Source organism: Monodelphis domestica, chromosome 4 (assembly GCF_027887165.1).
Source record: "Monodelphis domestica isolate mMonDom1 chromosome 4, mMonDom1.pri, whole genome shotgun sequence".
Lineage (NCBI taxonomy): Eukaryota > Metazoa > Chordata > Mammalia > Didelphimorphia > Didelphidae > Monodelphis > Monodelphis domestica.
In genome coordinates, this window is record NC_077230.1 from 165,765,538 (window position 1) to 165,792,676 (window position 27,139).

Sequence of the window (27,139 nt, forward strand, 5' to 3'; positions counted from 1 at the left end):
CATCTTCAAAGGCGGTGGCGGCATGGTGAATGTGGGTTCTCCAGCTGCTTCTGTCAGAGGCAGCGAGTTCTAGTTGCTTTGGTGTCATGCCAGCCCACTTCAAGTTGGACTTTAGCTGATCCTTGAATCTTTTCTTTGGTCGGCCTTGTTTCCTGAGTCCAGCTGACAGTTCACCATAGAATACCTGTCTTGGTATTCGCTGTGGGTCCATGCGGAGGACGTGTCCAGACCATCGTAGCTGGGTTTTGAGGATCATGACTTCGATGCTGGTGGAGTTGGCTCTGTCGAGGACTTCCTGGTTGGTGATTCGGTCCTGCCATCGGATCCTCATGATTGACCGGAGGGAGTGTTGGTGGAATTGCTCCAACTGCTTCATGTGCTTCCGGTACAGTGTCCATGTCTCACAGCCGTACAGGAGCGAGCTGAGGACCACTGCGATATACACTTTGAGCTTCGTCGCAGTGCTTACACCTCTGTGTTGGAGGACTTTGCAGCGCAGCCGCCGAGTGCCTGGCTGGCCTTTTGGATCCTGGCATTAATCTCGTGGTCTGGGGACCCGTCGTTGGCGATGCTGCTGCCCAGGTACTTGAAAGTGTTGACATTAGAAAGCTGCGTGCCGTCGATTGTAATGCACGGCTGGTTCGTTGGCCTCCCTGGTGCAGGTTGGAACAGCACCTCTGTTTTGCTGAGGCTGATAGTCAGGCCAAACAGTTTTGTTGCGGTGGAGAACCTGTCCACAATGGTTTGAAGATGATGTTCTTGGTGGGCCATGAGAGCACAGTCATCTGCGAAGAGAGCTACCAGGATGAGTCTCTCTGTTGTCTTCGTTTTTGCAGTCAGGCAGCAAAGGTCGACTAGTGAGCCATCCAGTTGGTATTTGATGTAGACGCCCAGGTCTAGATCCATCACAGCATGTCGTAATACTTGGGTTGAATAGTACCAGAGCAAGGATGCAGCCTTGTTTCACACCACTGGAGATGTTGAAGTGATCAGAAGTCTCTCCACCAGATAGGACTTCCCCTGTCATGTCGACATGAAAGAGCTGGATCAGTTTGACAAATTTTGCTGGGCAACCGAGCTTGCTGAGGATCACCCACAATGCGTCCCTGTTCACTGTGTCGAACGCCTTTGTCAGGTCTATGAAGACAATGTAGAGACTCAGGTTCTGCTCAAGGCATTTTTCCTGCATTTGCCGCACTATGAAGACCATGTCGATGGTGCTACGATCTGGTCGGAAGCCACATTGTGATTCAGGCAGGTTCTGCTCTGAAACAGATGACAGGAGTCTGTTGAGTATAACACGGGCAAGGATCTTTCCAGCAGTGGAGAGTAGTGAGATGCCTCTGTAGTTGTCACAGGCTGCTCGTGAGCCTTTGTTCTTGTATAGGGCTACGATGGAGGCATCTCTGAGTTCTGGGGGCATGTCTTCCTCTTCCCATATGCTGGTCAGCACTATGTGGAATGCCTGGAGCGCCTTTCCATTTAAGGCCTTGAACACCTCAGTTGGGATCCTGTCTTTACCGGGTGCCTTGCCTGCACTCATTTGTTTAATGGCTTTTTGGACTTCCTCTATTGAAGGAGGGATATCAAGTTGTTCAATGGTGCGGTTTTGGGGGATCTGGTCAAGGGCACTTTGGTCGACTGAAGAGGGTCGGTTGAGAAGCTGACTGAGGTGTTCTGTCCACGTGTTGCTGATGCCTTTTTTATCTTTTATGAGAGTGACACCGTCAGAGGATAGCAAGGGAGTGGTGGTGGGTTTTAATGGCCCATAGACAGTCTTGAGGGCACTGAAAAATTGTTTGTAGTTTTTTGTATCAGCAAACTGCTGGATTTCTTCTGCCTTTTTTTCCCACCATCGGTCTTGCATCTTCCTGATCTCACACTGTGCCGTGGCTTGGAGAGACTTGAATCTGTCCTTTTTAGGAGCAGAGTTTGGGTTATTTTGCCACTCCATAAAGGCTTTGTTCTTTTTGCTCAATAGGTCTTCAATAGCAGTGTTGTTCTCATCGAACCAGTCCTGGTGGTTGCGTTGTTTGGGGCCTAGGACTGCCTTTGATGTTTCCTTCACTGTGTCTCTGAACTGGTTCCATTTCTTGGTTGAGCTTCCAGTGAGTGGTCCCTTGGCAGACAGCTTGTCGTCCAGGCAGGACTGGAATGTTTGCAAATAAGATGGATCTCTAAGATGACTCACGTAAAATGCGCAAACTGTCTGGGCGCATTTTGGATGGCGAGGTGCAATGCACATTTGAAGAGTCGCTCTAACCAATCGGTGGTCTGTCCAGCATTCAGCTCCTCTCATGGCTCTGGTGATCTGTACATCCTGGATGTCTCGCCGGCGTACAATAATGTAGTCAATGAGATGCCACTGTTTTGATCGTGGGTGCATCCACGTTGTTTTATATTTGTTCGCCATTCTGAACACAGTGTTTGTGATGGTGAGTTTGAACTCTGAGCATTTGTTGAGTAGCAGTAGGCTGTTGTTGTTCATTTTGCCCACGCCGTGTTTGCCGAGCATTCCTTTCCATCTTTCATGGTGCTGTCCAATGCGGGCGTTGAAGTTTCCCAGTAGTATCAGCTTGTCATATGTGGGCACTGAGTGCAGGATGGCACTCAGGTCAGAGTAGAACTGCTCAATGGTCTCCTCTGTGCTGGTCAGTGTTGGGGCATATGCGCTGATGATTGTGGCATACCGGTCTTTGCTGAGAGGCAAACGAATCTTCATGAGCCTCTCGCTGATGCCCACAGGCAAGTCTGGCAGCTGTTTGAGCAAACTGGTCTTGATCGCCAGGCCAACACCGTGGATTCTGTCTTCATTTGAGGCTCTACCTTTCCAGAAGAAGGTGTATCCAGTGGTGGGTTCGCTGAGTGATCCCTCTTCTGGTAGGCATGTTTCGCTTAAGGCTGCGATGTCGATGTTATATCGCGCCAGTTCTTTACCGATTAGAGCTGTTCTTCTCTCAGGTCTTGGGGTATTCTCTCTGTCAAGTAATGTCCTGATGTTCCATGCTCCTAGTAGGAGTTTCTTTGTATTTTTTCTTTGATTTCGACCACTTAAAGGGATGACCCGCCAGCCGCGGTGTGCTGACCGGGCGTTTGTAGGGCAGGCAATGTTTGGGACACCTTTTCTAGTCCCCTCCCTTGATTAGGGTGAGCAGTGCTGTCCTAGAGAGGGCTGCTCAGTCGCCCAGGATGCTGCCAAACGTCCCTGCTTCCCACAGGGCCGAGCGACCACTGGTCCGTGGGCCGCCTACGTGCAGTATCAGGACTACAACTGCCAGTGGTCACCTCCACCTGTTGCGTCGTCACTCCCCCATCGCCGCAGGTTTTGAAGAGGGTGGATGGGGTTAGGATAGAAGAGTGTGCACAAAGATACTTGTGGGTGAAAGATTTAAGTGGAAAAGTTGATGCACAGAGACAGTCCCACTCTCTCGGCGTTGGAAGCCTGGGTCCAGTGGCACGAAAAGTCGTTACACCTGGAGACTTCCTCAGCTGCATTGGGTGGCCGTGTTGTCTTTTGTGCTCCAACACGCCCTAAGCACTCCACAGTGCTTTGCTTTGTCGCCATCTCAGCCGTTGAACCTTCTTATTGGTTTCTTTCACCTATTCCGCCGAAGCAGTCTTCACATGCTGGGTGAACCAAGCCCTGATTCACGAGGGGTTGACAACCCGATGGCTACCCTCACAAGGTTTGGACGGCCTGTGGAAGCCGTTTCCCGGGATGTGGCCGCTGCCGCATGCTAGCAGCTACTGGGAACCATAAGTGAGAGCTGGGTGTGAGGTGAGGGTCAGAGGCTGGAGAGCTGCCCTAAGAGGGCACGACAAGCCCTCCATACCAGAGATACTACCCCTCCCTGAACACCCCATACACTCCAAGGAAATGGATAGAGAAAGAATAAAACACATACCCATATAATCAAAGTGATAAGTGAGGAATAAATTAGACATTGTAACTTGCAGGAAGCAAGCAGAATCACGAACTCAGAAATATCAAGGATAAGTCAGGGAGCGTAGATGTAAATAAAGCAGACAAATTGCAGTTAATGACAGAGGCAACTTGCATGCTGAAGTACCTTCTCAGAAATCCTTTTTTAAAATTTTATTTAATTAGATGATTTAGAATAATTTTCTATGGTTACAAGACTCATGTTCCTTCCCTCCTCTCCCCCCAACCCCCTCCCATATATGACATGCAATTCCACTGGGTTTAACATGTGCCATCGATCAAGACCCATTTACTTATTATTAATATTTGCACTAGGGTGATCTTTTAGAGTCTACTCTCCCAGTCATAGTCCCACTTACCCATGTGATCAAGCAGTTGTTTTTCTTCTGTGTTTCTTTTCCCATAGTTCTTTCTCTGGATGTGGATAGTGTTATTTCTCATATGTCCCTCCAAATAGTTCTGGATCACTGCATTGCTACTAGTAGAGAAGTCCATTATATTTGATTTTATCACAGTGTATCAGTCTCTGTGTACAATGTTCTCCTTGTTCTGCTCCTTTCACTCTGCATCAATTCCTGGAGGTTATTCCAGTTCCCATGGAATTCCTCCACTTTTTTATTCCTTTGAACACAATAGTATTACATCACCAACATATACCACAATTTGTTCAACCTTTACCAAATCAGAGGGCATCCCTTCATTTTCCAATTTTTTGCCACCACAAAGAGCGCAGCTATGAATATTCTTGTACAAGTCTTTTTCCTTATTATCTCTTTGGGGTACAAACCCAGCAGTGCTATGGCTGGATCAAAGGGCAGACAGTCTTTTAGTGCCCTTTGGGCTTAGTTCCAAATTGCCCTCCAGAATGGTTGGATCAATTCACAACTCCACCAGCAATGCATTAATATCCCAATTTTGCCACATTCCCTCCAACATTCATTACTTTCCTTTGCTGCCATGTTAGCCAATTTGCTAGGGGTGAGGTGATAGCTCAGAGTTGTTTTGATTTGCATTTCTCTGGTTATAAGAGATTTAGAATATTTTTTTCGTGTGCTTATTAATAGTTGTGATTTCCTTAACTGAAAATTGCCTATTCACTTCCCTTGCCCATTTATCAACAGGGGAATGGCTTGATGTTTTTTTTTTTTTGTTTAATTGATTTAGTTCCTTATAAATATGAGTCATTAGACCTTTGCCAGATGTTTTTGTTATAAAGATTGTTTCTCAATTTGTTGCTTCCCTTCTAATTTTGATTGCATTGGTTTTATTTGTATAAAACCTTTTTAATTTAAAGTAATCAAAATTATTTTGCATTTTATAATTTTCTCTAACGCTTGCTTGGTCTTAAAATCTTTCCTTTCCCAAAGATCTGACAAATATACTATTCTATGTTCACCTAATTTACTTATTTTTTCCTTCTTTATGTTCGAGTCAATCACCCATTCTGAGTTTATCTTGGTGTAGGGTGTGAGATGTTGATCTAATACTTGTCTATCCCATACCATTTTCCAATTTTCTCAGCGGTTTTTATCAAATAGTGGATTTTGGTCCCAAAAGCTGGGATCTTTGGGCTCATCATAGACTGTTTTGCTGAGATCACTTACCCCAAGTCTATTCCACTGATCCTCCCTTCTGTCTTTTAGCCAGTTTTCTCAGAAATCTTGAAGCTTTAGAGCCCAGGAAAATTTTGTGGCCAAGGCTTAAATTCTTAAAGGAGGAACTTTATGGAGCCATGAGCTGATAGGTTGACACTTGCTTTCATATGTCATATCTTCTGCAATTGAAGAGTATAATTATGGCAATCACTAGAACAGTACAGAATAAGGGAAACAATATTCTCATAAGGAAAAAAAGTGAAGTCTTTGAAATAAGGGCTCATGGAAGTATAAACCAAAGTATGGACTGGCTCAGGAACCAAGGTTTCTCTGCAACATCAAAACAGATGATCTAGGATCCGCAGTAAGTCAAAGGAAGAACCAGAAATTCAAGACTAGAAGTCAGCCCTGGGTCAGGGGCAGGATACAAGGAAAATTGGTAAGCTATTTGTCTAATAATTTGTGTTTCCAAAGTTGTGATCTTTTATTCAGGTGTGTTTGTTCTCTGTTTCTAATCCATGTAGACTTCTTGGCATATTGATGGCCAATTTAAGCTGTGACACCTCCTTAGTCATATAGGTCTGTTAGACCATAAAGATGGACATTATCTATTCCCCCAGAATACAATGTTGGCCATGACTTGGTGCGGAATTGCTTATGGATGCTTGCTACAGATTCCAGAAGATCACATTGTTAAGTTGATTTTCATTTCCTCTAATATGGGTTTTTTAGGTGTCCGATGCATCTGTTACCTCCATGAATTTATGAACCCTTAAACAATGAAGTCCTCTAACCTACCCACAATTTTCTGGGTTGAGCAAGATTTCAGAGAGTATAGTCCAGGGATTCAGTTGATTCCTTCCTAACTGTTGTGAAAACCAAAGTTTAAAACTGATTAAGGAATGGTATGAAGTTATGCCAAAAGTGCAATTTAGCATACCAAGACTTAAAAGAATACTTTTCAAAAGTATTTTCCATAATTTTGTTAATTGTATGTAAAAAATATGTTGTTTGAAGTACATTCCTCAAGCAGATATGCAAGAGAAGAGGAACAGGGCTTCTCTACTGTTAGGATTGACATAATGGAGTTTCCACTCCCTAATAGGAAGAGGGCATAACCACAAGACAAAAAAATGAGGATATCCAATCAAGATAACCAGATGTTTGAGTTAACAATAACTAGTACCATAATTTTGCCTTGTCAGTCACCTGGGACTTGGTATAAAGACATATAGAAATTTGTTAATGATGAGAATTATTTTTATCATGAGAATATACAATAATATAGGCAGGATATCTAGGACAGATTTTTGAATCATGTTTGGGGAGAGGCAAAAAAGGAGTCAGACTTAAGAGTCTCATGTGAGTCAGAGGAGAACAAGTTATAACTGACTGAATTATGAACTGTTACCTCCAAAAAGATAAGTTAGACTTGGGCTATATTATGCAGAGCAAATTCAGTTCCTGTCACTTTTTTAATGCTAGAATGGCATAGACTCAGTAGAAGTATGATAGGTGATGGCCAGGTTTATTCATATTTCAAGGCAGGAAGATCTAGGGGATCAGATAGAATTTCATGGGGTAAATCTCCAGTGTGTGTAGGAGATAGGGTTACAAGCTTTGTGAGAATTAGAGGATGCTACTAACCAATAGGCTTTATTACATAAGCAGATAGAGCAGAAAGTTTCCTTTTTTTTTTGCCTTAGTGGTATTGTTTCTGGTATTTTCCTGCCTGCGGTATATGGGTATTTTTTATTCTCTGAGTCAGACTTCTGTCTTTTCAGATATCACAGATTATTTACTTCTTACGGCCACATTTAGGAAACAAGAAAAGTTTTTGGCACTCAGCTAAAATACAACCAGAACCATAAATTTTAAGATACAGAGGCCTACTGTCATTTCTCCTGATTCACAGAAAGGTCCACTAGTGTGAAGGTTATGGGAGGATAGATCTGGTTCCTATATTGAAGGTCTTCCTGGTGTGATACTGACTGGAGCCAATTTGGAAGCCATTTTGGATTCTGGGTCTCCTACATGTCAGGGTTGGCAGCCAATGGAGCTACCACCATCTCCCTGGCCTCTTTGTCTCATCAGAGAGAGATAAAGGGTTGACAAAAATATTTGTGGAACCTGAGCTAAAACCTACTTTCATGGGAAATTTTTAGATACAGGAGAACTCAAAGAGTATGTCAGATAGAAAGCACAAAGGCCTCCTTGAAAATATACCAAGTTTTGGTCATCTACAAGGTTTACCATGATGTGCTTTGCTCTCCCCATGGGATTGTGTCTTATCTCTGGGATGACCTTTCACTGCTAGCAACTCCTAGTCCCTTATCATAGAGTTTTTTTTACACCTCAGCAAGTCACCTGGATTAAAACACTTCTGGTAAGCTGATAAAAATGGCTTTTTAAACTGGAGATTCTGTAAAGAGCACCCTCAGGCTATAATGGCAGCATGTCTCTTGGGTACGAAGAGATGACTCAAGTCTGGATACCAAAAGAATAATTAAGATGGAAACTTCCATGAAGACTGGAAAAGTTAACTTCTGCAGTAGTACAAAATAAGGTGGTCCTATTACATTCAGTAATCATATCGGGGACCCTCTGTAAAGTAGTTTAGAAAAAAATTCTTTCTAAAATTGCACTCCTCAGGAATAATTTCAGGGTCTAAATGTTCTGCAATTGGGCTGAGCTATTTAGAATTTCCATCTATGCTGAACACAAAGCTAGGAAATATGAATAAGGGATTAAGCAATTTGAAATTCTCAGAATCAAACCCCAAGCATAGAGCTAATTGGCATTTGGACACCTATATTATTTATTACATGGATTCTATTGTTTATTGGGGAAAACTATTAAATTGCTTATATCTGATGGCTTATATACTCTGGGCTGGTCACATTTGCCACTACATAAAACATTCTCTCTATGGGGGAAGAAGGCATTGATTGGCATTCAACCAAACCAGAACTGAAGTGGAAATACCAATGATATCCTTGCTCTGTGTTTATCAAGAGTATATATATATTCACTAAGTAAATTTATTCTTTATAACTCCCTGGACTCCGTTGGACCTTGATATGGTTTGGATGGAGGCCAATAGCCACCCACTTCCAAAGGTCTTCTATAAATCATAGTATCCTCTTGGTACTCTTTGACTTCATTGTCCACCATGAAAGGGCAGGTTTTATAATATTTCTATTAACACTGGCTGACATTTAAATGGAGCTTTAAGATTTTCATAGCACTTATGTGTATTATCTTATTTGAACCTCAAAATAGCCCCTCTAGATGTTACACTAGCTATAGCAATTAGAGAAAAAAAAGAAATTTAAGGTATTAAAATAGGCATTGAGGAGACCAAGCTATCACTCTTTGCAGATGATATAATGGTCTACTTAAAGAATCCGAGAGAATCAACCAAAAAGCTAGTTGAAATAATCAACATCTCTAGCAAAGTTGCAGGATACAAAATAAACCCACATAACTCATCAGCATTTCTATATATTTCCAACACAGCTCAGCAACAAGAATTAAAAAGAGAAATTCCATTTAAAATCACCCTAGGCAATACTTAGGAATCTATCTGCTGAGACAAACACAGGAACTATATGAACACAACCACAAAACACTCTCCACACAAAACTAGATCTAAACAATTAGAAAAACATCGATTGCTCATGGGAAGGATGAGCTAACATAATAAAAATGACCATCCTACCCAAATTTATTTATTTACTTAGTGCCATACCCATTGAACTACCAAAAAACTTTTTTACTGAATTAGAAAAAGCCATAACAATGTTCATTTGGAAGAACAAAAGATCAAGGATATCCAGGGAAATCATGAAAAAAAAATGTGAAGGAAGGAAGCCTTGCAGTCCCAGATCTCAAACTATACTATAAAGCAGTAGTCATCAAAACAATATGGTACTGGCTAAGAGACAGAAAGGAGAATCAGTGGAATAGACTTGGGGTAAGTGATCTTAGGAAAACAGCCTATGATAAGCCCAAGGATCTCAGCTTTGGGGAACAAAATCCACTATTTGATAAAAACTGCTGGGAAAATTGGAAGACAGTATAGGAGAGATTAGGTTTGGATCAACATCTCACACTCTACACCAAGATAAACTCAGAATAGGTGAATGACTTGAATATAAAGAAGGAAACTATAAGCAAATTAGGTGAACACAATACTATACATGTCAGATCTTTGGGAAAGGAAAGACTTTAAAACCAAGCAAGAGCTAGAAAAAAAATCACAAAATGTAAAATCAATAATTTTGATTACATCAAATTAAAAAGATTTTGTACAAACAAAACCAATGTAACCAAAATTAGAAGGGAAGCAACAAATTGAGAAACAATCTTCATAACAAAAAGCTCTGACAAAGGTCAAATTACTCAAATTTATAAAGAGCTAAATCAATTGTACAAAAAATCAAGCCATTCTCTAATTGATAAATGGGCAAGGGACATGAATAGGCAATTTTCAGTTAAGGAAATAAAAACTCTTAATAAGCACATGAAAAAGTGTTCTAAATCTCTTATAATCAGAGAAATGCAAATCAAAACAACTCTGAGGTATCACCTCACACCTAGCAGATTGGTTAATATAACAGCAATGGAAAGTAATGAATGCTGGAGGGGATGTGGCAAAGTCAAGATATTAATGCATTGCTGATGGAGTTGTGAATTGATCCAACCATTCTGAAGGACAATTTAGAACTATGCCCAAAGGGCGCTAAAAGACTGTCTGCCCTTTGATCCAGCCATAGCACTGCTGGGTTTGTACCCCAAAGAGATAATAAGGAAAAAGACTTGTACAAGAATATTCATAGCTGTGCTCTTTGTGATGGCAAAAAATTGGAAAATGAGGGGATGCCCTTCCATTGGGGAATGACTGAACAAATTGTGGTATATGTTGGTGATGGAATTCCATTGTGCTCAAAGGAATAATGAACTGGAGGAATTACATGGGGACTGGAACAACCTCCAGGAATTGATGTAGAGTGAAAGGAGCAGAACCAGGAGAACATGTACAGTCAAATATAATGGACTTCTCCATTAGTGTCAATGCAGTGATCCTGAACAACTCAGAGGGATTTATGAGAAAGAACACTATCCACATTCAGAGGAAAAACTGTGGGAGTAGAAACACAGAAGAAAAACAACTGCTTGACTACATGGGTCAAGGGGAATATGATTGGGGATGTAGACTCTAAATGAACATCCTAGTGCAAACATCAACAACATGGAAATAGGTTTTGATCAAGGACACATGTAATACCCAGTAAAATTGTGTGTTAGCTACAGGAAGGGTGTGGGGAGGGGAAGGACGGAAAAAATATGATTCTTGTAACCAAGGAATAATGTTCTAAATTGACTCAATAAATAAATAAATAATAAATAAATTCAAAAAAAGAAAGTAGAAGATGTTACAATATTATCACTCCTATTTCAGGAATGAATATTAAAGAAGTAGGGAACTTGCTTAGGAACATAAAGGTAGTAAGACCTTCCTGGTTTCAAGTTTAGAATTCTTTCATTACTCCAGTCTTTCTCTTCTTTGTATATAATTCAATAAGGCTGTCCAATGGATAGAATGCTGAAAAGTTGCCAGAGCACTTAACTAACTTGATAATCAAAAAACCTAAATTGTGTAAAAAGTTGGTCATCAGAAATGGGTAGACCCACATGCTTGTCTTTGTATATTGACCCTGGTCTGTGCTGGAACCACTGCCCGAATTGAAAAAACTCTCAACAGTGATACCTGTGTAGGGAAGTTTGTGGTGCTTTCCTTTGATTGTTTTATCTGCCTGTTTGAATGCCTGAGGGGCCAGCCAAGCAAGTAATATGATTGCTATCTCAGGCCAGGATCCAGTTATGATTGCTGACAGCTTTTTCTTCCCCATTCTGCATCCCTCTTCATCTCTGCTATCCAGATTCCACCCATCTTAAAAGAAACAAGTCAAGCAAATAGTCCCATATTCTACATGATCCCTACTCTAAGGATCATAAAGCTCACTCTTGCCTCCTTTCTCATGCAGAGCATTTATCTCTAATCAAATGTTTGTTATTTGATCATTTATTTTCTTACAAACTTTAGTGTTTTTATGTCTCCTCACTAATACTTAAAACTCCTTGAAAGACTGTTTCATATCCTTCTTGGGTATCCTCCAGATGCCTAGCATACATCCAGCACTGTATATATGTACCCAGTAGGTATTCATTCAGTAGACACATTTAGTGAAACTTAATTGAATTGAATTTTTTAGTTGCCAACAGTAAGTGGCCCAGAACTGTGCTAAGACTAGAAGTAGATATATTGATGGTACCTTGATGGGTCAGGGAACACCCTGTAAATTAAACTATGGCAAAAAATGTCAATATATGAGATATATTCTTAGGATTCAGTTGGCTGAAATCTTTATTTTCCTTTTTTAAGCAAATATTTTGTTAATGGTTTTACCTGATGAATATTCCTCCTTTCACACCTACAATTCACCATATTTCTAGATTAGGAGGAAGGCATGCTTCATTGCAAATTATCTGAAAATTAAATTGCTTAGAGTTTTTATATCTTTTAGTGTTGTTTTCCTTTACATTATCATGGTTTTTGTGTAAATTGCTTTCTTGGCTATGCTTAATATTCTCTGTAACAATTCATCCAAGACTTCTTATGGCACAATAATATTCAATTATATTCATATAATGTAATTTGTTCAGCCATTCTGCAACTGATAGCCCATGACTTTGCTTCCATTCTTTTGTATTAAAGAATATGCAGCTATAAATATTTTTGTATATATACATATCTTTATATCCTTGAACTCCTTGGGGGTATATATCTAGGAGTCTGTTAAAATCAGACAAGTGAGGAGGACTAGAAAGCTTTTAAGGTATACTGTGGAACACTTGTATAGGCCTAATTCTTCCACTCCCTTCCATATTAGGACAACAAAGTTCCTCGTGAATGACAGACTGTTGCTCTTTCAGGGTTCTAAGAAAGGAAGGAAGCTGAGGTTTTCTAACACTATCAGTTATATTTCTTCATCAATGTACACTGTCCTCTTCTCAGTGTCTTAGAATGCCTTTCTTTTCTCAAGATGAAGCACCTTTTACTTGAAACCATTCTTGATTCCCCTAATTGCTAGTGCCTTCCTTCCTAAAATACCTTATATTGGAGGGAGATCAAAGATAGTGAAGAAGCAGGAAGAAGTATAGGTGAGCTCAAAATTCCTCCAGAAAAAATTTAAGAAGTGTGTCAGACTGAATCCTGATTGGGAAACCCAAGAAAAAAAAATCACAGTGAGCTGTAAAATATTTCTAATCCAGTTCAGCATGGATATAAAGACAGAGAAGTCTGTAGACATGAGAGATGGGTTCTAGTGAACAGTATAAACTGAAAAATATTCAGTAGGAATATAGGAACTGGAAAAGGTCTGAGACTGTTCCCAAGAATAAGAGGAGTCACAGACCCAAATAGGAAGACCCCAATTTCATCTAGTACACAGGAATAGGTGCCAAACTAGAGATCTAACACTCACTATCCATTTCTGGATCATAGATCCAGGATGAAGAAAAGAGACTAGACCTATGGGTAGTTTTCCAGGGAACTTTCATACTCTAGATTGTGACCTGAGCAAGGAGTAAGTTTAGAAGCAAACATTAGTTGTATAGATTTGATATTAAGAGCAGAATGGGATCTCAATCCCAGCCTTCAGTTCTTTCTCAAGAAACAATCTACCTAAAACTTAGAGAGGTCCAAATAGAAGCAAAAAACCCCACGAGGCAGCAGAAAATACTGAAACAAAACAAAAAAGAAATAGAATAAATGTGAGGTATATAATAGCAAAAATAAGTGATCTGGAAAACAGATTGAGGAGAGATAAATGAAGACTATTGAGACTAGCTGAAAGCCATAACCAAGATGAATAAACAAACAAAAATTCTATACATTTTTTAAGGAATAATACTGTACATATCTCTAAACAGGAGAGAATGAAGTGGAAATAGATAGCATCTGCCACACATCTCCTGAAATTTCAAATGAAAACTCCCAAGAACATATAACCAAAATTCAAAGCTTCATGGTAAATCCCCCCCCCCACACACACACACATACAACACACTACAAGTACCCAGAAAGAAAGAATGTAAGTATTAGGGAGCACAATCAGGATCATAGAAAATTTGGCAACTAACATTATGAAAGAGTAGAGAGTATGGAATACAATGTTCCAGAAGTCAAAATACATAGGTTTATAATTAAAAATACTTAACTTAGCAAAAAAGGGAGGAAAAGAAAATTTTAATAAAATAGGTTACTTTCAAGCATTCCTAATAAAAAACTGAAGCTGAATAGAAACTGTGAAATACAAATATGAAACAAGAAAAAATATAAAAGCCCTTTATTTTGTGTGCATTTTTTTGTTTCAAGTATATTTCTTATAAACAACATTTAAGGATTTATTTTATCAATGAATTCATTCCATTAAAAATGATCAATTAATGTAAAAAAGTCAAGAGAAGCAATCATGATCTTAAACAAAACAATAGCAAAAACAAACAGGAAACCTACACTGCTGAAAGGTTCCATAAGCAATAAATTAGAACCAGTACTAAACATATATGTACCAAATGACATAGCATCTAAATACTTAGAGGAAAAGTTAAATAACTTCCAGGAGAAATAAGCAGTAAAGTAGAAATGTAGTAGACTTCAATTTGTTCCTGCATATGTAAAAAAAATAAGTAGTTATTAGAGATATTGAATAGAAATAAAAATAAATGTGTGTATGTATATTTAAGTTTTCTATAGGTCCTTCAAAAATCACTATTTACTAGGATATAGAAATCTCACAAGCAAAATAAGGAAAGCAAAAATTACAAAAATAAAAAGTATATTGAAAAAATTCAGTTGCCTAATAGTCCCCTAAAGAAACAATGAAAAATTAATTGGATATTAACTAAATCCTAAGAGTAGTTGGGTCTAGAAACAAATTATAGAAACAATAGATAATTTCATTGAAGATGAAAACAGTGAGACTAAATATGAAGTTAATGGAATGCTGCCAAAATAATCCTTAGGGGAAGTGTTTATATCTTTAAAAACTTTCATCAATAAACTTGAGAAAAAACAAATCAATTTATTGAAAATGGAACAAACCCCCCCTTAAAAATCAAAGTATTTAACTCCCCAATTTAAAAACAAAATAGAAATTCTGACACTCAAAGAAAAGATTAACAAAAGGGAAAACAAAAAATTGAATTAATAAATAAAACTGGAAACTATGATTTTTAAAACAATAAAATCAACTTACCAGGATAAAAAAATTCCATAAATTTACAATGTAAATTAAATGGATGAATTTTTACCAAATAGAAATACTCAAAGTAACAAAACAAGAAATATCTAAATTAACCCCATTTCCAAAAAAAGAAAGAAATTGAATAATTCGTGAAAGAACACCCAAAAGAAAAAGTACCAGAATGGATGCATTTACAAGCAAATTTTGTTACATAAACTCTTTGAAAAAATAAGGAAATATAGGTTCCTACCAAATTCTTTTATTATACAGATATCTTGAGACCATGAAGAATCAAGCAGACACACCATAGATCAATATCCATAAAGACTATTGATAAACATTTAAAAATATTAGCAAAGAGATTTTAGCAACATATCAGAAAAGTTATACCCTATGACCAGGTAGGATTTATACTAGGAATTCATGGCTAGTTCAGTATTAGAAAATCTATAAACATAATTGAATATATTAGAAACAAGAGAAGACAAAATAATGTAATTATATCAGGAGATACAGAGGATTTCAACAATATACAATACACCATTCATGTTAAAGACAACAGAAAATATAGAAATAAGTGAACTTTTCCTTAATAAAAGTATCTAAAATGAAGTGCCAATCTTATCTATAATGTGGATAAACCAGGTTTTTCCAAATAAGATTAGGGGTAAAATAGAGATGTCCATTTTCACCACTGCTATTCAACATCATGTTAGAAATGCTAGTACAATAAATTGAAGTTGAGGAAAAAGAATAGTAAAAGAGAAAAAAAATGTTGATTTTTATAGATGCCATGATAATTTGCTAAAAAATATGAGAATTAAAAAACTTATTAAAACATTAATTGGGTAAATAATTGAGAAAAAATATTTTTCCCTGTAACAACAAACATTTATGAATATTTAGAGCATTATAAGTTTGTTTCTCTAAAGATCTGAAACTATTGATATCATCTACATAATGATTTTGGTATTTGTGCACTGAACACATCAAACTATAACTGTTTCTGACTAAGTATACAATCTTGACTTTTATCAACCTGTCACCAAATTGTTTATGAACTCTTCAAGGGTTCAAGTTGAGAGCCAGATGATTCTCATCAACTGATCTACAACACATATGTTTGCCTTTATTTGGATTCTCTACATTGTACCAGAGTTTTTTCATTCCTGTTACCTTGTAATTGTGCCTCATTGGTTGTGTAGTCATATAATCAAGATGGCATGAATGTTTCCATTTTTGCCTTTCATATCACACTGTTTGAAAACCCTGATTACTGGCCATACTGGTTATGTCATCTTTAAACCAACATGGACCATCACAAATGTTCTGTAGAAACAAACCTTATATTTCTTCTCATCTTAATATTATGGTTGTTTTCCCATTTAAACTTGTCCTCCACTTTTGTTACTATTCTTCTGTCTGGCAAATTTTCAGATAATTTGGTGGGCAATATTGGGTAATAATTCAACAGTTTCTTTGAAAGTATAGCTGACAGATGAGCGATAGAGGAGACTAAAGTCATGTCTAAAGAGATCTTTTCTCACAAAGTTTAGTCTGTAGGAAAACATTGTTAAAATGAAACTATATGCAACTGAACTTCAAGTATGTTTAGCATTAAAATAATATTTGTCATTAGTTAAGTAAATATTTTACATTGCAACTAGCTATTCGCTTTTCTACTATTGGTTAGGTAGCTAAAATGTTTTTAAAAAATGGATTTCTTCTTATCAAGAGAGCTTGTAAATTCTTTAATTTTTCACTGCACATTTCTGAATGAGTATTTTCACTGTATCCTTATTTTAAATAAAACATAGAAATAAACACCATACAGAAGGAAATTTAAGTCTTGGGTTATCAAGGGTTAAGTTTAAAATATTATAAAATTTATTGAAATACAAAGTCCAACATAACATTTACATATATGTAATTATGTTATGTTAAAAATCATAGTTTTAACTTATTTTATCAAAAATGTTCTTTAAACTCAATAGAATTTTAGATTAATATATTTAACATGAAGCCTTATAGATAAAAGTAAGCCCATCTGATCTTGCTGGATTACTTATTTGAAATTCTTACTGAATATCCAATGTGAAACATTTCTAATTATTTTATAATCAGAATTTTATGATTTTATGTTCATATTTTTATAGTTTTAGTTATAGAAAATTTTGCATAATTTATAATGCATATTTTAATTTGTAGCTTTCAGGAGCCAACATAATCATTGTAGTTATTGTAAGCACTGAGTGAAAAAATCTAAAGGAATATTATGAGTAATAAATTACTCTGGGGATTAACAAGGTATTTTCGTATTGTTGAAAGGGGATCATGGAACAAAAATTTTAGGAATCACTGATTTATTTATTCAATTCTGAACCATGAAACTACCAAAGAATTACTTTATAGATTGAGAAAAAAATACTAAAATTTACCTGAAAGAACAAAAGACTGAGAATTTCAAGGTAAATAATGGAAAAAATGGGAAGAAAGAGGTCCTAGAAATACCAGATCTTAAACTATGCTATAAAACAGTAATAATCAAAACAATTTGGCTCTAGTTAAGACATAGAAAGTTTGATCAGTGAAGCAGATTAGGTACTCAGTATTCAGAAACAAGTGAGCATGTAGCCTGGTGTTTAATAAACCCCAAACTCTCAACTAATGGGGAAAGAGCTCATTATTCAACAAAAACTAGTGAGAAAACTGAAAAGCAGACTGTCAACATTTCACAACATATACCATCATAAATTTGAGATGGGTATATGACATAGATAAAAAGATGACATCATAAATAAATTAGAATAGCAAAGAAGAAATTACCTGCCAGATCTATAGATATAAGGAAAGAAGAGTTCATGACCAGACAAGAAGCAGGAACACGGAAGATAAATGGACAATTAAGATTACATAAAATTAAGTGTTTTTGCCAAGTAAAACCAGTTTAACTAAAATTAGAAGGAAGTCAGTAAATGAAAAAAACCAAACAGTCCACAGGTTTGTAATGAGAAAAGGATATGGACAGATGGTTTTCAGAGGAAGAATTCCAAGGTATTATTACCAAATTTAAAAAATCATCTAAATCATGATTAGCAGAGTGCAAGTTCAAACAACTCTGGAGCATCATCTTGAACTCATTAGATTGACAAAGCTAACAAAAATGGAAATCACAAATACTGGAAGCACTTTGGAAAAGAACTTACTTTAATGCCCTCTACGTAGAGCTGTGAACTTATTCAGCTGTTCTGGAAAGCAATTTGGGACTATACTCCTGAAGCAATTATACTGCACATACCCTTTGACCTAGTAATTCTAATACTATATCCAATAGTTCTTTTTGTTGTTGCAAAGAACTAAAAAATGAGAGGGTCCTCCTCAACTGAGGAATGACTGAACAATGTATGTGAATGTGATGGATTACTATTATGCTATAAGAAATGATGAAAATGATTGTTTCAGAGAAGTCTGTGAAGACTTGTATGAATTGATAGAGTGAAGTGATTAGAACCAGAAGAATTTAAATAATAACAATATTGTAAAGACTAACAGCTTTGAAAGACTTATGGAACACTGTTGAATGTGAAAACTGATCAGTGCAATGACCAATAATGTTTTTAAAGGATTTATAATAAAACATGCTACATATAATCTGAAAGAGAAGTGATGGCATCATAGTGAAATTAAGGCATAATTTTTTAAAAATGCAGTCAATTTTTTTTTGACGGTATTTATAATATACAAAGGTTTGCTTCTTTCTTGCTTTCTCAATGGCAGCATGGTGGAAACACTGGGAGAGAGAGAAAGATTATTTTCATTTGGAAAATGATGTTTTAGGGGGCATCTGGGTAGCTCAGTGGATTGAGAGCCAGGTTTGGACATGGGATGTCCTAGGTTCAAATCTGACCTCAGTTACTTCCTAGCTGTGTGACCCTGAACAAGTCACTTAATCCCCATTGCCTGACCTTTACCACTCTTCTGCCTTGGGACCAAAACGTAGTATTGATTCTAAAGTGGAAAGTAAGTTTTTTTTAAATGATGCTTTTAAAACTTTCTTATATTTAGTTACTTTGCATTTATTCTCTTTACATTTTATGTTGGCTTATTCATGGGGTAGTAGTTTCCCCTGTTAGAATATGAACTTCTTGAGAGGAGAAATTGCTTTTTTCTTCCTTTGTATTTATATACCCTGTTTCTCATACAATTCTTGGGAGAGGGTTGTTGATTTAACAATTTCTTGGAAGATACTCTTAGAGGATAAGGACATCTCAATGTCTTAGGTCATTTGCAAATAATAAATAGAATATACTCAAATAAACTCATAATTCTGTTGCTGGATTATAAATTGTTAAAAACACTAAGACTGTGTTTCCTACATCTTTACATGCCATCTATCTTCCACAGAACCTGGCACAGTGTTTTGCATTCTAGGTATCTGAAAAACATTTGTTGATCTGGTTCATATGTTTTTCTACATTTTGCAATAGACTCATTAAGTTTTAAAGCTGAAAAGAACCTTAGAAATAAATTGGTTCATCTTTTATTCTATGCTCAAGAAAAATGAGGTGCAGAGAACTTAAGTCATTTGTGCAATAGAAGACAACAAATTCAGATGATAGAACGAGAATGCAGGTCTCTCAAGTCCTGGACTTTCACCTACTAGGATTCCTTTCATTCTGTTATGGTGCTTCCATGTTATCTTATTTGGTTTTCAGAGTAACCTTGGGAAGTAGGTTGGGTAGTAGATAAGATCAATGAGAAATAAAGGCAATGAGCAAAGATCAGAATTTTAGGGAGTGGTTATTGTAGCTTAAATTTATATAGCACTTTAAGGTCACAAATTGATTACTTCACAATAGTCCCATGATATAGGAAATGTGAGTATTATTATTTATATATTATATTATATTATATATATTATATATATAGTATATATTATAAATAATATTTATTATATTATTATTATTTTCATTTTTAAAGAAACTGGAGATTAGAGAGGATGTATTGCATATACCTGGCTTCTTACAACCTGATTGTTGTGGTCAGGATTTAAGCCTGATTCCAAGGCCAGCGTTCTTTCCCTAAAATTGTAGAAGGTTGCTTAGACAAGTTAGATAAGCAGGGGGAAACCCTCTCAATCCTGTTTCAGGGAAACTGCTGGAATGATTAACGTCTTTAAGACATATAATTAAAATGAACAAAAATGAATTTCTCATATGAAGCTTATGAAGTATGCTGCCAAGGAGACTGACATTTTGAAGTTTCTCTTTGACATGTACAAGTGGAGGAGAAAATCTGGCACAGTAGCAAACATACTTGCATGCTTGTAGTCACAGAAGACTTGGATTTTTCTGCCAAGCTTATTACCTTTCTGATGTTGAGAAAATCATTTAAGTTCTCTACATTATAGTTCTTCATCTGTAAAACAAGGGAAATGGACCACATGGAAGGTCCCTTCCAGCTATAAATCTTTGATCCTATGAAATCTTTAATTTCTTTCTTAAATGGGTCATCATTTTAGAATCTTGCCCCTGCCTCCATTTCCCTCCCTCCTATCCCCTGCAAAGTTTTGAGGAAAATCAAAGAAGGAAAATTCTTCCATTAAAAGAGTAGTCAGAGGATGGTGAAACTGAGAAATACTAGTTCTAACTCTAATTATATTTTATTTCAAGTCCAGAGATATAAACTCACGTTAACAAGCATTTATTGAATGTCAAAGGAGAGTCAAAGACCAAAAAAAATGTAGTCTATCTTTTAGGATCTTATAGTGTTTTGATGATATGATATGTCCAAAATGATTTTAAGAGGGAGAGGTTGCATATTTACTCCTACAGGCTTAAATTTTCTTATAATTTAATAATAATCTTTTGTTTGCCAGAAAATAAAACAAAACAAATGCTTAGAAAACTCAAATAAACACTGCTCATTTCAGAAAGAACAGGTCAGGGGAGAAACAGGAAACCTGAGTTCCTTTATTCAGGGATAACCAGGAGAGAGAAGTCCAGTACAGAAAAAATGGGCAGGTATTATAGTGAAAGACATTTGCAAAAAAGTCCCTGGGTTTGAAGGCAGAAGAAGGGAAACAGGAAATACACCTAGGATACAGAAATATCTCCAGAAATTCACGTCAGCTGAAGTCTCCTTTGGGTTAACAACAAGTAACAATAAAAAACTTTTAAGATAAAATGTGTTCATTTACTATTTCATTGATGAGCTCATTGGAAACCTTGACGAATGAAATTTCTGAATGAAAAAAAGAATCTCAAGATTGTGGAAATGGATTCTTTGACGGTATCCAAAGGAGTAGACTTTTCCCTGCAATTGTTAGAATGCCAACTTTCATAGAAGCAAGAAGGCTGAGCTGGATTCTTTCGAAAGGGTACCACATATGCAGCCCTCCCTTTGGGTTTACTTCTACAAATCCATTTGCATTGACATGAAAGGTCCCCAGAGGTCTGCTGATAATTTCTCAGTTTCTTATTCCATTTGTTATACAGTGGTGCCTTAATACACAAGCACCTTAAGTCATGAGCAATTTGAGATAGCAGCAGTCATGATAGGATTTTTCCTTTAAGTCATGAGCAGATGATTGAATCACAAGCTTCTGCCACCCTCCACTGCTGAACATTCGCTTTCACAAGTTATACGATGATGCGGTCTCCTTTAGTTCAGTGCTTATCTGGCCATGTGAGTGTCTGAATTGAATTGCTTTTGTTTTCTTCCTTATTTTTGTCTTCATTATCAGTTTTTTTTTGGCAAATTTCTTAACTTTTAACCATGGGTCCTGACGATGGAGGAATTGAAGGAGTTACAGCAGCAGTAGCATACAGAGGTTTCGGAGGAAATTATTGGGGAGGATCCTGGGGTGGATGAGGTAATCAGCACAAGCGAGATTAAGGAAATGGTGAGGATTTGGGGAAAAATTAAACAGTTTATTGAAAAGACAAACCCAGAAAAAGTTGCAACAGGTCCTACATTGGGGCTATGTAATGACTTGTTTCACACATTATCTTGTGTAGAGAGTAATGTTAAGTGATTGCACAGGAAATGAAAATCTTCTCCACCAGCATCTTTGCCTGACCTTGAAGGTCAATAACATGTTATAAGCAAGTTTATTCCTTTACATTCTTTCTTATTATCTCTAAATATATTTATTTGTTATTTATAAAGGACATTTTCATATTTGAAAGCATATAAGAAATTCATGTGGTTTTTGAGGGCTGGAACAGATTAATTGCATTTCCGTTCATTTAAATGCAGAAATTTGATTTGACACACAAGCAATTGAGGTACAAGCTTGGCCATGGAATGAATTAAACTTGTGTGACAAGGTACCACTATATTTCATCCCACGGGGCCAATCTCAGAGAATTTGACTGGAAATGGAAAGGATGCCCATCAGCTGGGAATGGCTAAATAAGCTGGGAAATATGATTGTGATGGAATGCCACTGGGCCATAAGAAATGATAAACAGGTTAATTTTTAAAACGTGGGTAGGCCTCTATGAAATAAAACAAAGAGAACATTATAAACAGCAACTGAAATATTGTTTGAAAAGAATGTCTTATGTATGTCCATCTCCAGAGAAAGAAAAGAACTGATAAACAGAAATATGCAAGGCATAATTTTATGTATACCTATATATAAGTATATATCTTTTTGCCCTATGATGTTTTCTCTAATGGTGGCAGGTGAGGGAGAGAGAGTTACCAGAGTATTTTAATGTAACAAATAAATAAATTTAAATTAAACAAAAAGATTTTAGTGGAAGTTGCAAAGAAGCTCTGATGTGAGGAGAACCTTTTTAATGATAAGAATTATACTAACATAGACTTGGGCTGCCTAAGGCCCTGGGAGGCTCCCCTGCATTTGAGCCCTTAAAACAGAAGCTAGATGACCATTCTTCCGGAGCATTATTGTAGGAATTCTTTTTCCAGGTAGAGGTTGAACCCAGATACTGAGGTCCCTTCTCACCCTGAGAGTTTGCGATTCTGAGTTTGGACTTTTGGCTCCTCGATTCACTCAGGGCAGGCTCCTGCTTGCTTTTTGGACTGATAGCCTTTTTAGACTAACGAATTTGACCTGGACTTGGCTTCCTTTGTGGGTCTTGGCCTGGGCTATGCTTTCCTTGCCTCTCTTCCTCAGCACCTATTTATTGCTGCTATTCTACTTCATACATCTGACTCCCCTCAGTCCCTCACTCTCGTCTCCCCAAGTGTAGCTGGAATGAGAATTCTTGTCTCCCACTGAAAACAAAACCCTACAATTCTTGGTTCCAGAATTTATGGTGCCCCTTTCTGCTGTGAAGGCTCTGGAAATACGTCCCCCTCCAGACCACAGAAGGACTAACTGTTCTCCCCAGAGGCTTTTAATGACTTAAGAGTAAGTGCATGATTCTGGAAGCCAGGAGCACAGTAAGTCCCCTACGTTGTTTAGCCTAGAAGGCAGGAAAGCTACTAGGGTTGCTGGCATAAATAAAGTTATTTATAGAATTTCCCTCCCCTGGAGGCTTCTTATAACTCAAATCATGGTGTTTTGTTTAATGTCTCATTTTTCAAGAAAGGGCATCTGACATTCCGCCGTACTGAAATAGCCCCTTTCTGAAAGCTGAAGTAGGGCTCCATTAGGAGATAAAGAAGACTTTGGGTGCCCTCTCATATTCTCTTTCGCCAGCCTGGGCGAGGGTGAGAGACTAGGGGGCTACATACCAGATATTTCCAACCCCTCACCCAGGATATGTCTTGGTTCTCATTTTAAAAAAAGAAAGTATGAAGTCGTAAGCTGATTGTTGAATGTGAATGTGAGCAAAGCCAACTAAAACTGCTTTGGCATACTCTCTGTCACAGAGGCAGCTTTCGTGCCCATATCTTTGGGGTAGGCAGGTCATCTAGTGCTCATGATGGCTTTTATGCTGTTATCCTGCAGGCAAGATCACTCCAATGCCATCCTCCAAGAGTTAATAGTCATTTGGCTGCATCCATCTAGAAGCAGGGTTAATTCTCTGGGACGGTGAAGAGGAGAGTCCATCTTCAGTGTCTATATTTCTTTGGTTATCCTAATGGCATTACACATCAGTTTCTTTTCTTTTCCTTTTTTGTTTTTGTTTTCTTGCCTTACCTTCCAGCTTAAAATCTATACTAAGTATTAGTTCCAAGGCAGAACAGTGGTAAGGGTGAGGCAATGGGGGTTGAATGACTTGCCCAGGATCACATAGCTAGCAAGTGTCCGAGGCTAGATTTGAACCGAAGACCTTCCATTTCTAGGCCTGGCTCTCTATCTATTGAGCTACCTAGCTGCCCCATTATACATCAATTTCAATACATATACTACCTATGATAACTTGCTAGTTATTTCTTTTGAGTTTCTGCAAGCAGCCAGGGAATGCAGTGATTAGAATATTGAAGTTGGGAAGGAAAATTTGTTTTCACATTCTATCTGTAGTGGCCTGGAATTGACTTGGATCATTTTGTAGATAGTTTAAGTCTGACATTGAAATGAAATGAGGTAGTAAGTTACTCAATAGTTAACAAAAAAAGGTTCATTTTTCTTCCACATTGTTCATTTTTCAGTCATGCCTGACTTTCTGGGAATATATTTGGGGTTTTCTTGGCAATTTACTTGGCAAATAACTGATTACATGTAATAACATTTTTCCACCTAAGTTTTCTGAAGTTATAAGATCCAAATGCTCTCTCTCCTTCTCTTTTATCCCCCTTCTCAGAGATAGTAAGCAATTTTCTCTGGCTTAAAATGTGTTATCATGCACTACCTCCTTCCATATTGTTAATTGTTATAAGAGACTACTCACATAAACTCAAAATCCCCAATTAAAAACCTAAATAAACTAAAGTAAAAAAATATGCTTTGATAAAAATTCCAGAAAATGAGCCTTCCTGACTCCAAGGACAGTACTCTATCCAATGTACTACCTGACTGTCCTTAGGTGAAGATTTGTCCTGGTAGAATGAGCAGATGAGAAAAATTTGTTCTAAGAAACCATCACCATTTGTCCTGAATTTTGTCTTGCCATTGGACTTGGATGACTGGAAGAAAGAGTGAGACTGAGGACTTCTATGCAACTCTGCCTTACTTAAATCCAGTTTACATTCAAGTTAAAACATTATAATGTCATCAGTCTTCTTTAAACAACAATTTAACAAGCGAATGGTTACTTAAATGTGAAAGTTGGAAGACATTCAATAATACTAATTATTGAGGACACTGAGGATCCCAAGCTTGTTTAGCTAATTACACAACTTCCTACAGTAGTTATACAGTCTCTCCATAATCAGTAGCCTCATCAAGAGATCAAGTTTGCTATAGTCTTGTATTTGGGTGAACAGGAAGCTACATCAATAACCTGAGTCAGTTCCATGTGCCAATCAAGTATCTAGGGGAGTTTAAATACTTTATTTTTTTAACCATTATCATATATCTTAGAATCAATACTCTGTATTGGTTCTAAGACAGAAGAGTGTTAAGGGCTACGTAATGGGGGTTAAGTGACTTGCCCAGAGTCACACAGCTAGGAAGTGTCTGAGAACAGATTTGAACCCAGGACTTCATGTCCCAAGGCCTGGCTCTCAATCCACTGAGCCACCTAGCTTCCCCCTAATTTCAATACTCTTCAAAAACTAACCTAAGATACATGGGGGAAGGCTTAAGGACAAGCTACCCAAGTCTTCATGGAAAAGTTCTAGGAAATATTGTTCCTATCACATTGCCTCAGACATTTAACAGTTCTGTAAACATCTCTCTTAAGTTATATACAGAAGTTTTCTTATTCTGAGTTTCTTCCTTGGTAACATGTGGATAATAATAGCATGGAGTTGAAGAATGGTTATGAGGATTGTAAGCCCAGTTCCCTTGCCTTATGGAATATCATATTCCAAGCCTTCCAGTCCTCCAATGTGGAAGTTGCCAGATCTTGTATAATCCTGACTGGAGCTCCATGACATTTGAATTATTTCTTTCTGATTGTTAGCAGTATTTTCTCCTTAGCCTGGGAACTCTTGAACTTGGCTATAACGTTCCTGGGAGTTGTCATATGGGGATTTATTGCAGGAGGTGATTTGTGGATTATTTTAATTTTATCTTCTTGTTCAAGAATATCAGAGCAGTTTTCTTGGATAATTTCTTATAATATGATGTCTAGGCAGCTAATTCAATAATTCTTAGATTATCTCTTCTGGATCTATTTTCCAGGTCAGTTGTTTTTCAATGTCCTATTTAATATTTTCTTCTGTTTTTTTTCCATTCTTTTGATATTGTTTTCTTGTTTCTTGATATCTCATGAAGTCATTAGATTCTTTTTGTCCAATTCTAATATTTTAAAGACTGGGAGCCAAGATGGCAACTTAGGAGCACCAAAAATCATAACCTCTCCAACAATCCTTCCAAACCAATATTCATACCACATTTGAAAGCAAACAGAAATACAAACCCAGCAAGAAGAAGAGCTCACAAGACTCTCCTACGGAAAACAACTTGAAACATAGGCATAGTCCTTCTATTTTCATGGGAAAAGAGAGAGGCACCCTCCCTCACCCAGAGTGCTCAGATCTGCTATAAGACTCAACTAACTATGTGAGCCCCTGCATAGAGATAGCAACCTTGAGGTTTTGCCTCTGACCCACCATATGTGGCCCAGAGTTCTCTTAATGGTTGGCAGGAAAGAATTTGAGGGGCCATCAGGCAGGACACTCTCCCTCACCCATCACACAGAAACCTGACTGTTTGCCTAAGAACCAGACCAAGACTGTAGTTACAAGGGTTCACCTCTGACCCAACACACATGATCCAGGGCTATACCAAGGACTGTCAGGGAGGAGGAAAGGGGTGGGGGACTCAGACACTTCCCAGCTGTGTGTCCCAGGGCAAGTCACTTGACCCCCATTGCCTAGCCCTTACCACTCTTCTGCCTTGGAGCCAATACACAGTATTGACTCCAAGACGGAAGGTAAGCATTTAAAAAAAATAAAGAAAGGAGTGGGGGACATCTGGCTGGACACCTTCAGTCCCATGACTGCCATGAAAATTTTGCCCCAGGGAAAACCAGCTCAGAAGATTAGATCAACAAATTGAATCCAGTTTTCCAACAAAGGATTGAGAAAAGAGAAGATTCAGCCTCAGGGTAGAAAAGCTCAAACACTCTGGTTCAGTAAATTAACAGAGAAGCAAATCTATATAGCCCATAGGATGGAAGAAAAAAAAAGGAAATAAAATGAGTAAACAAGATTTAAAAAGCTATAATGGAAAGCTTATTTGGGAGGAAGGACCAAAGAAC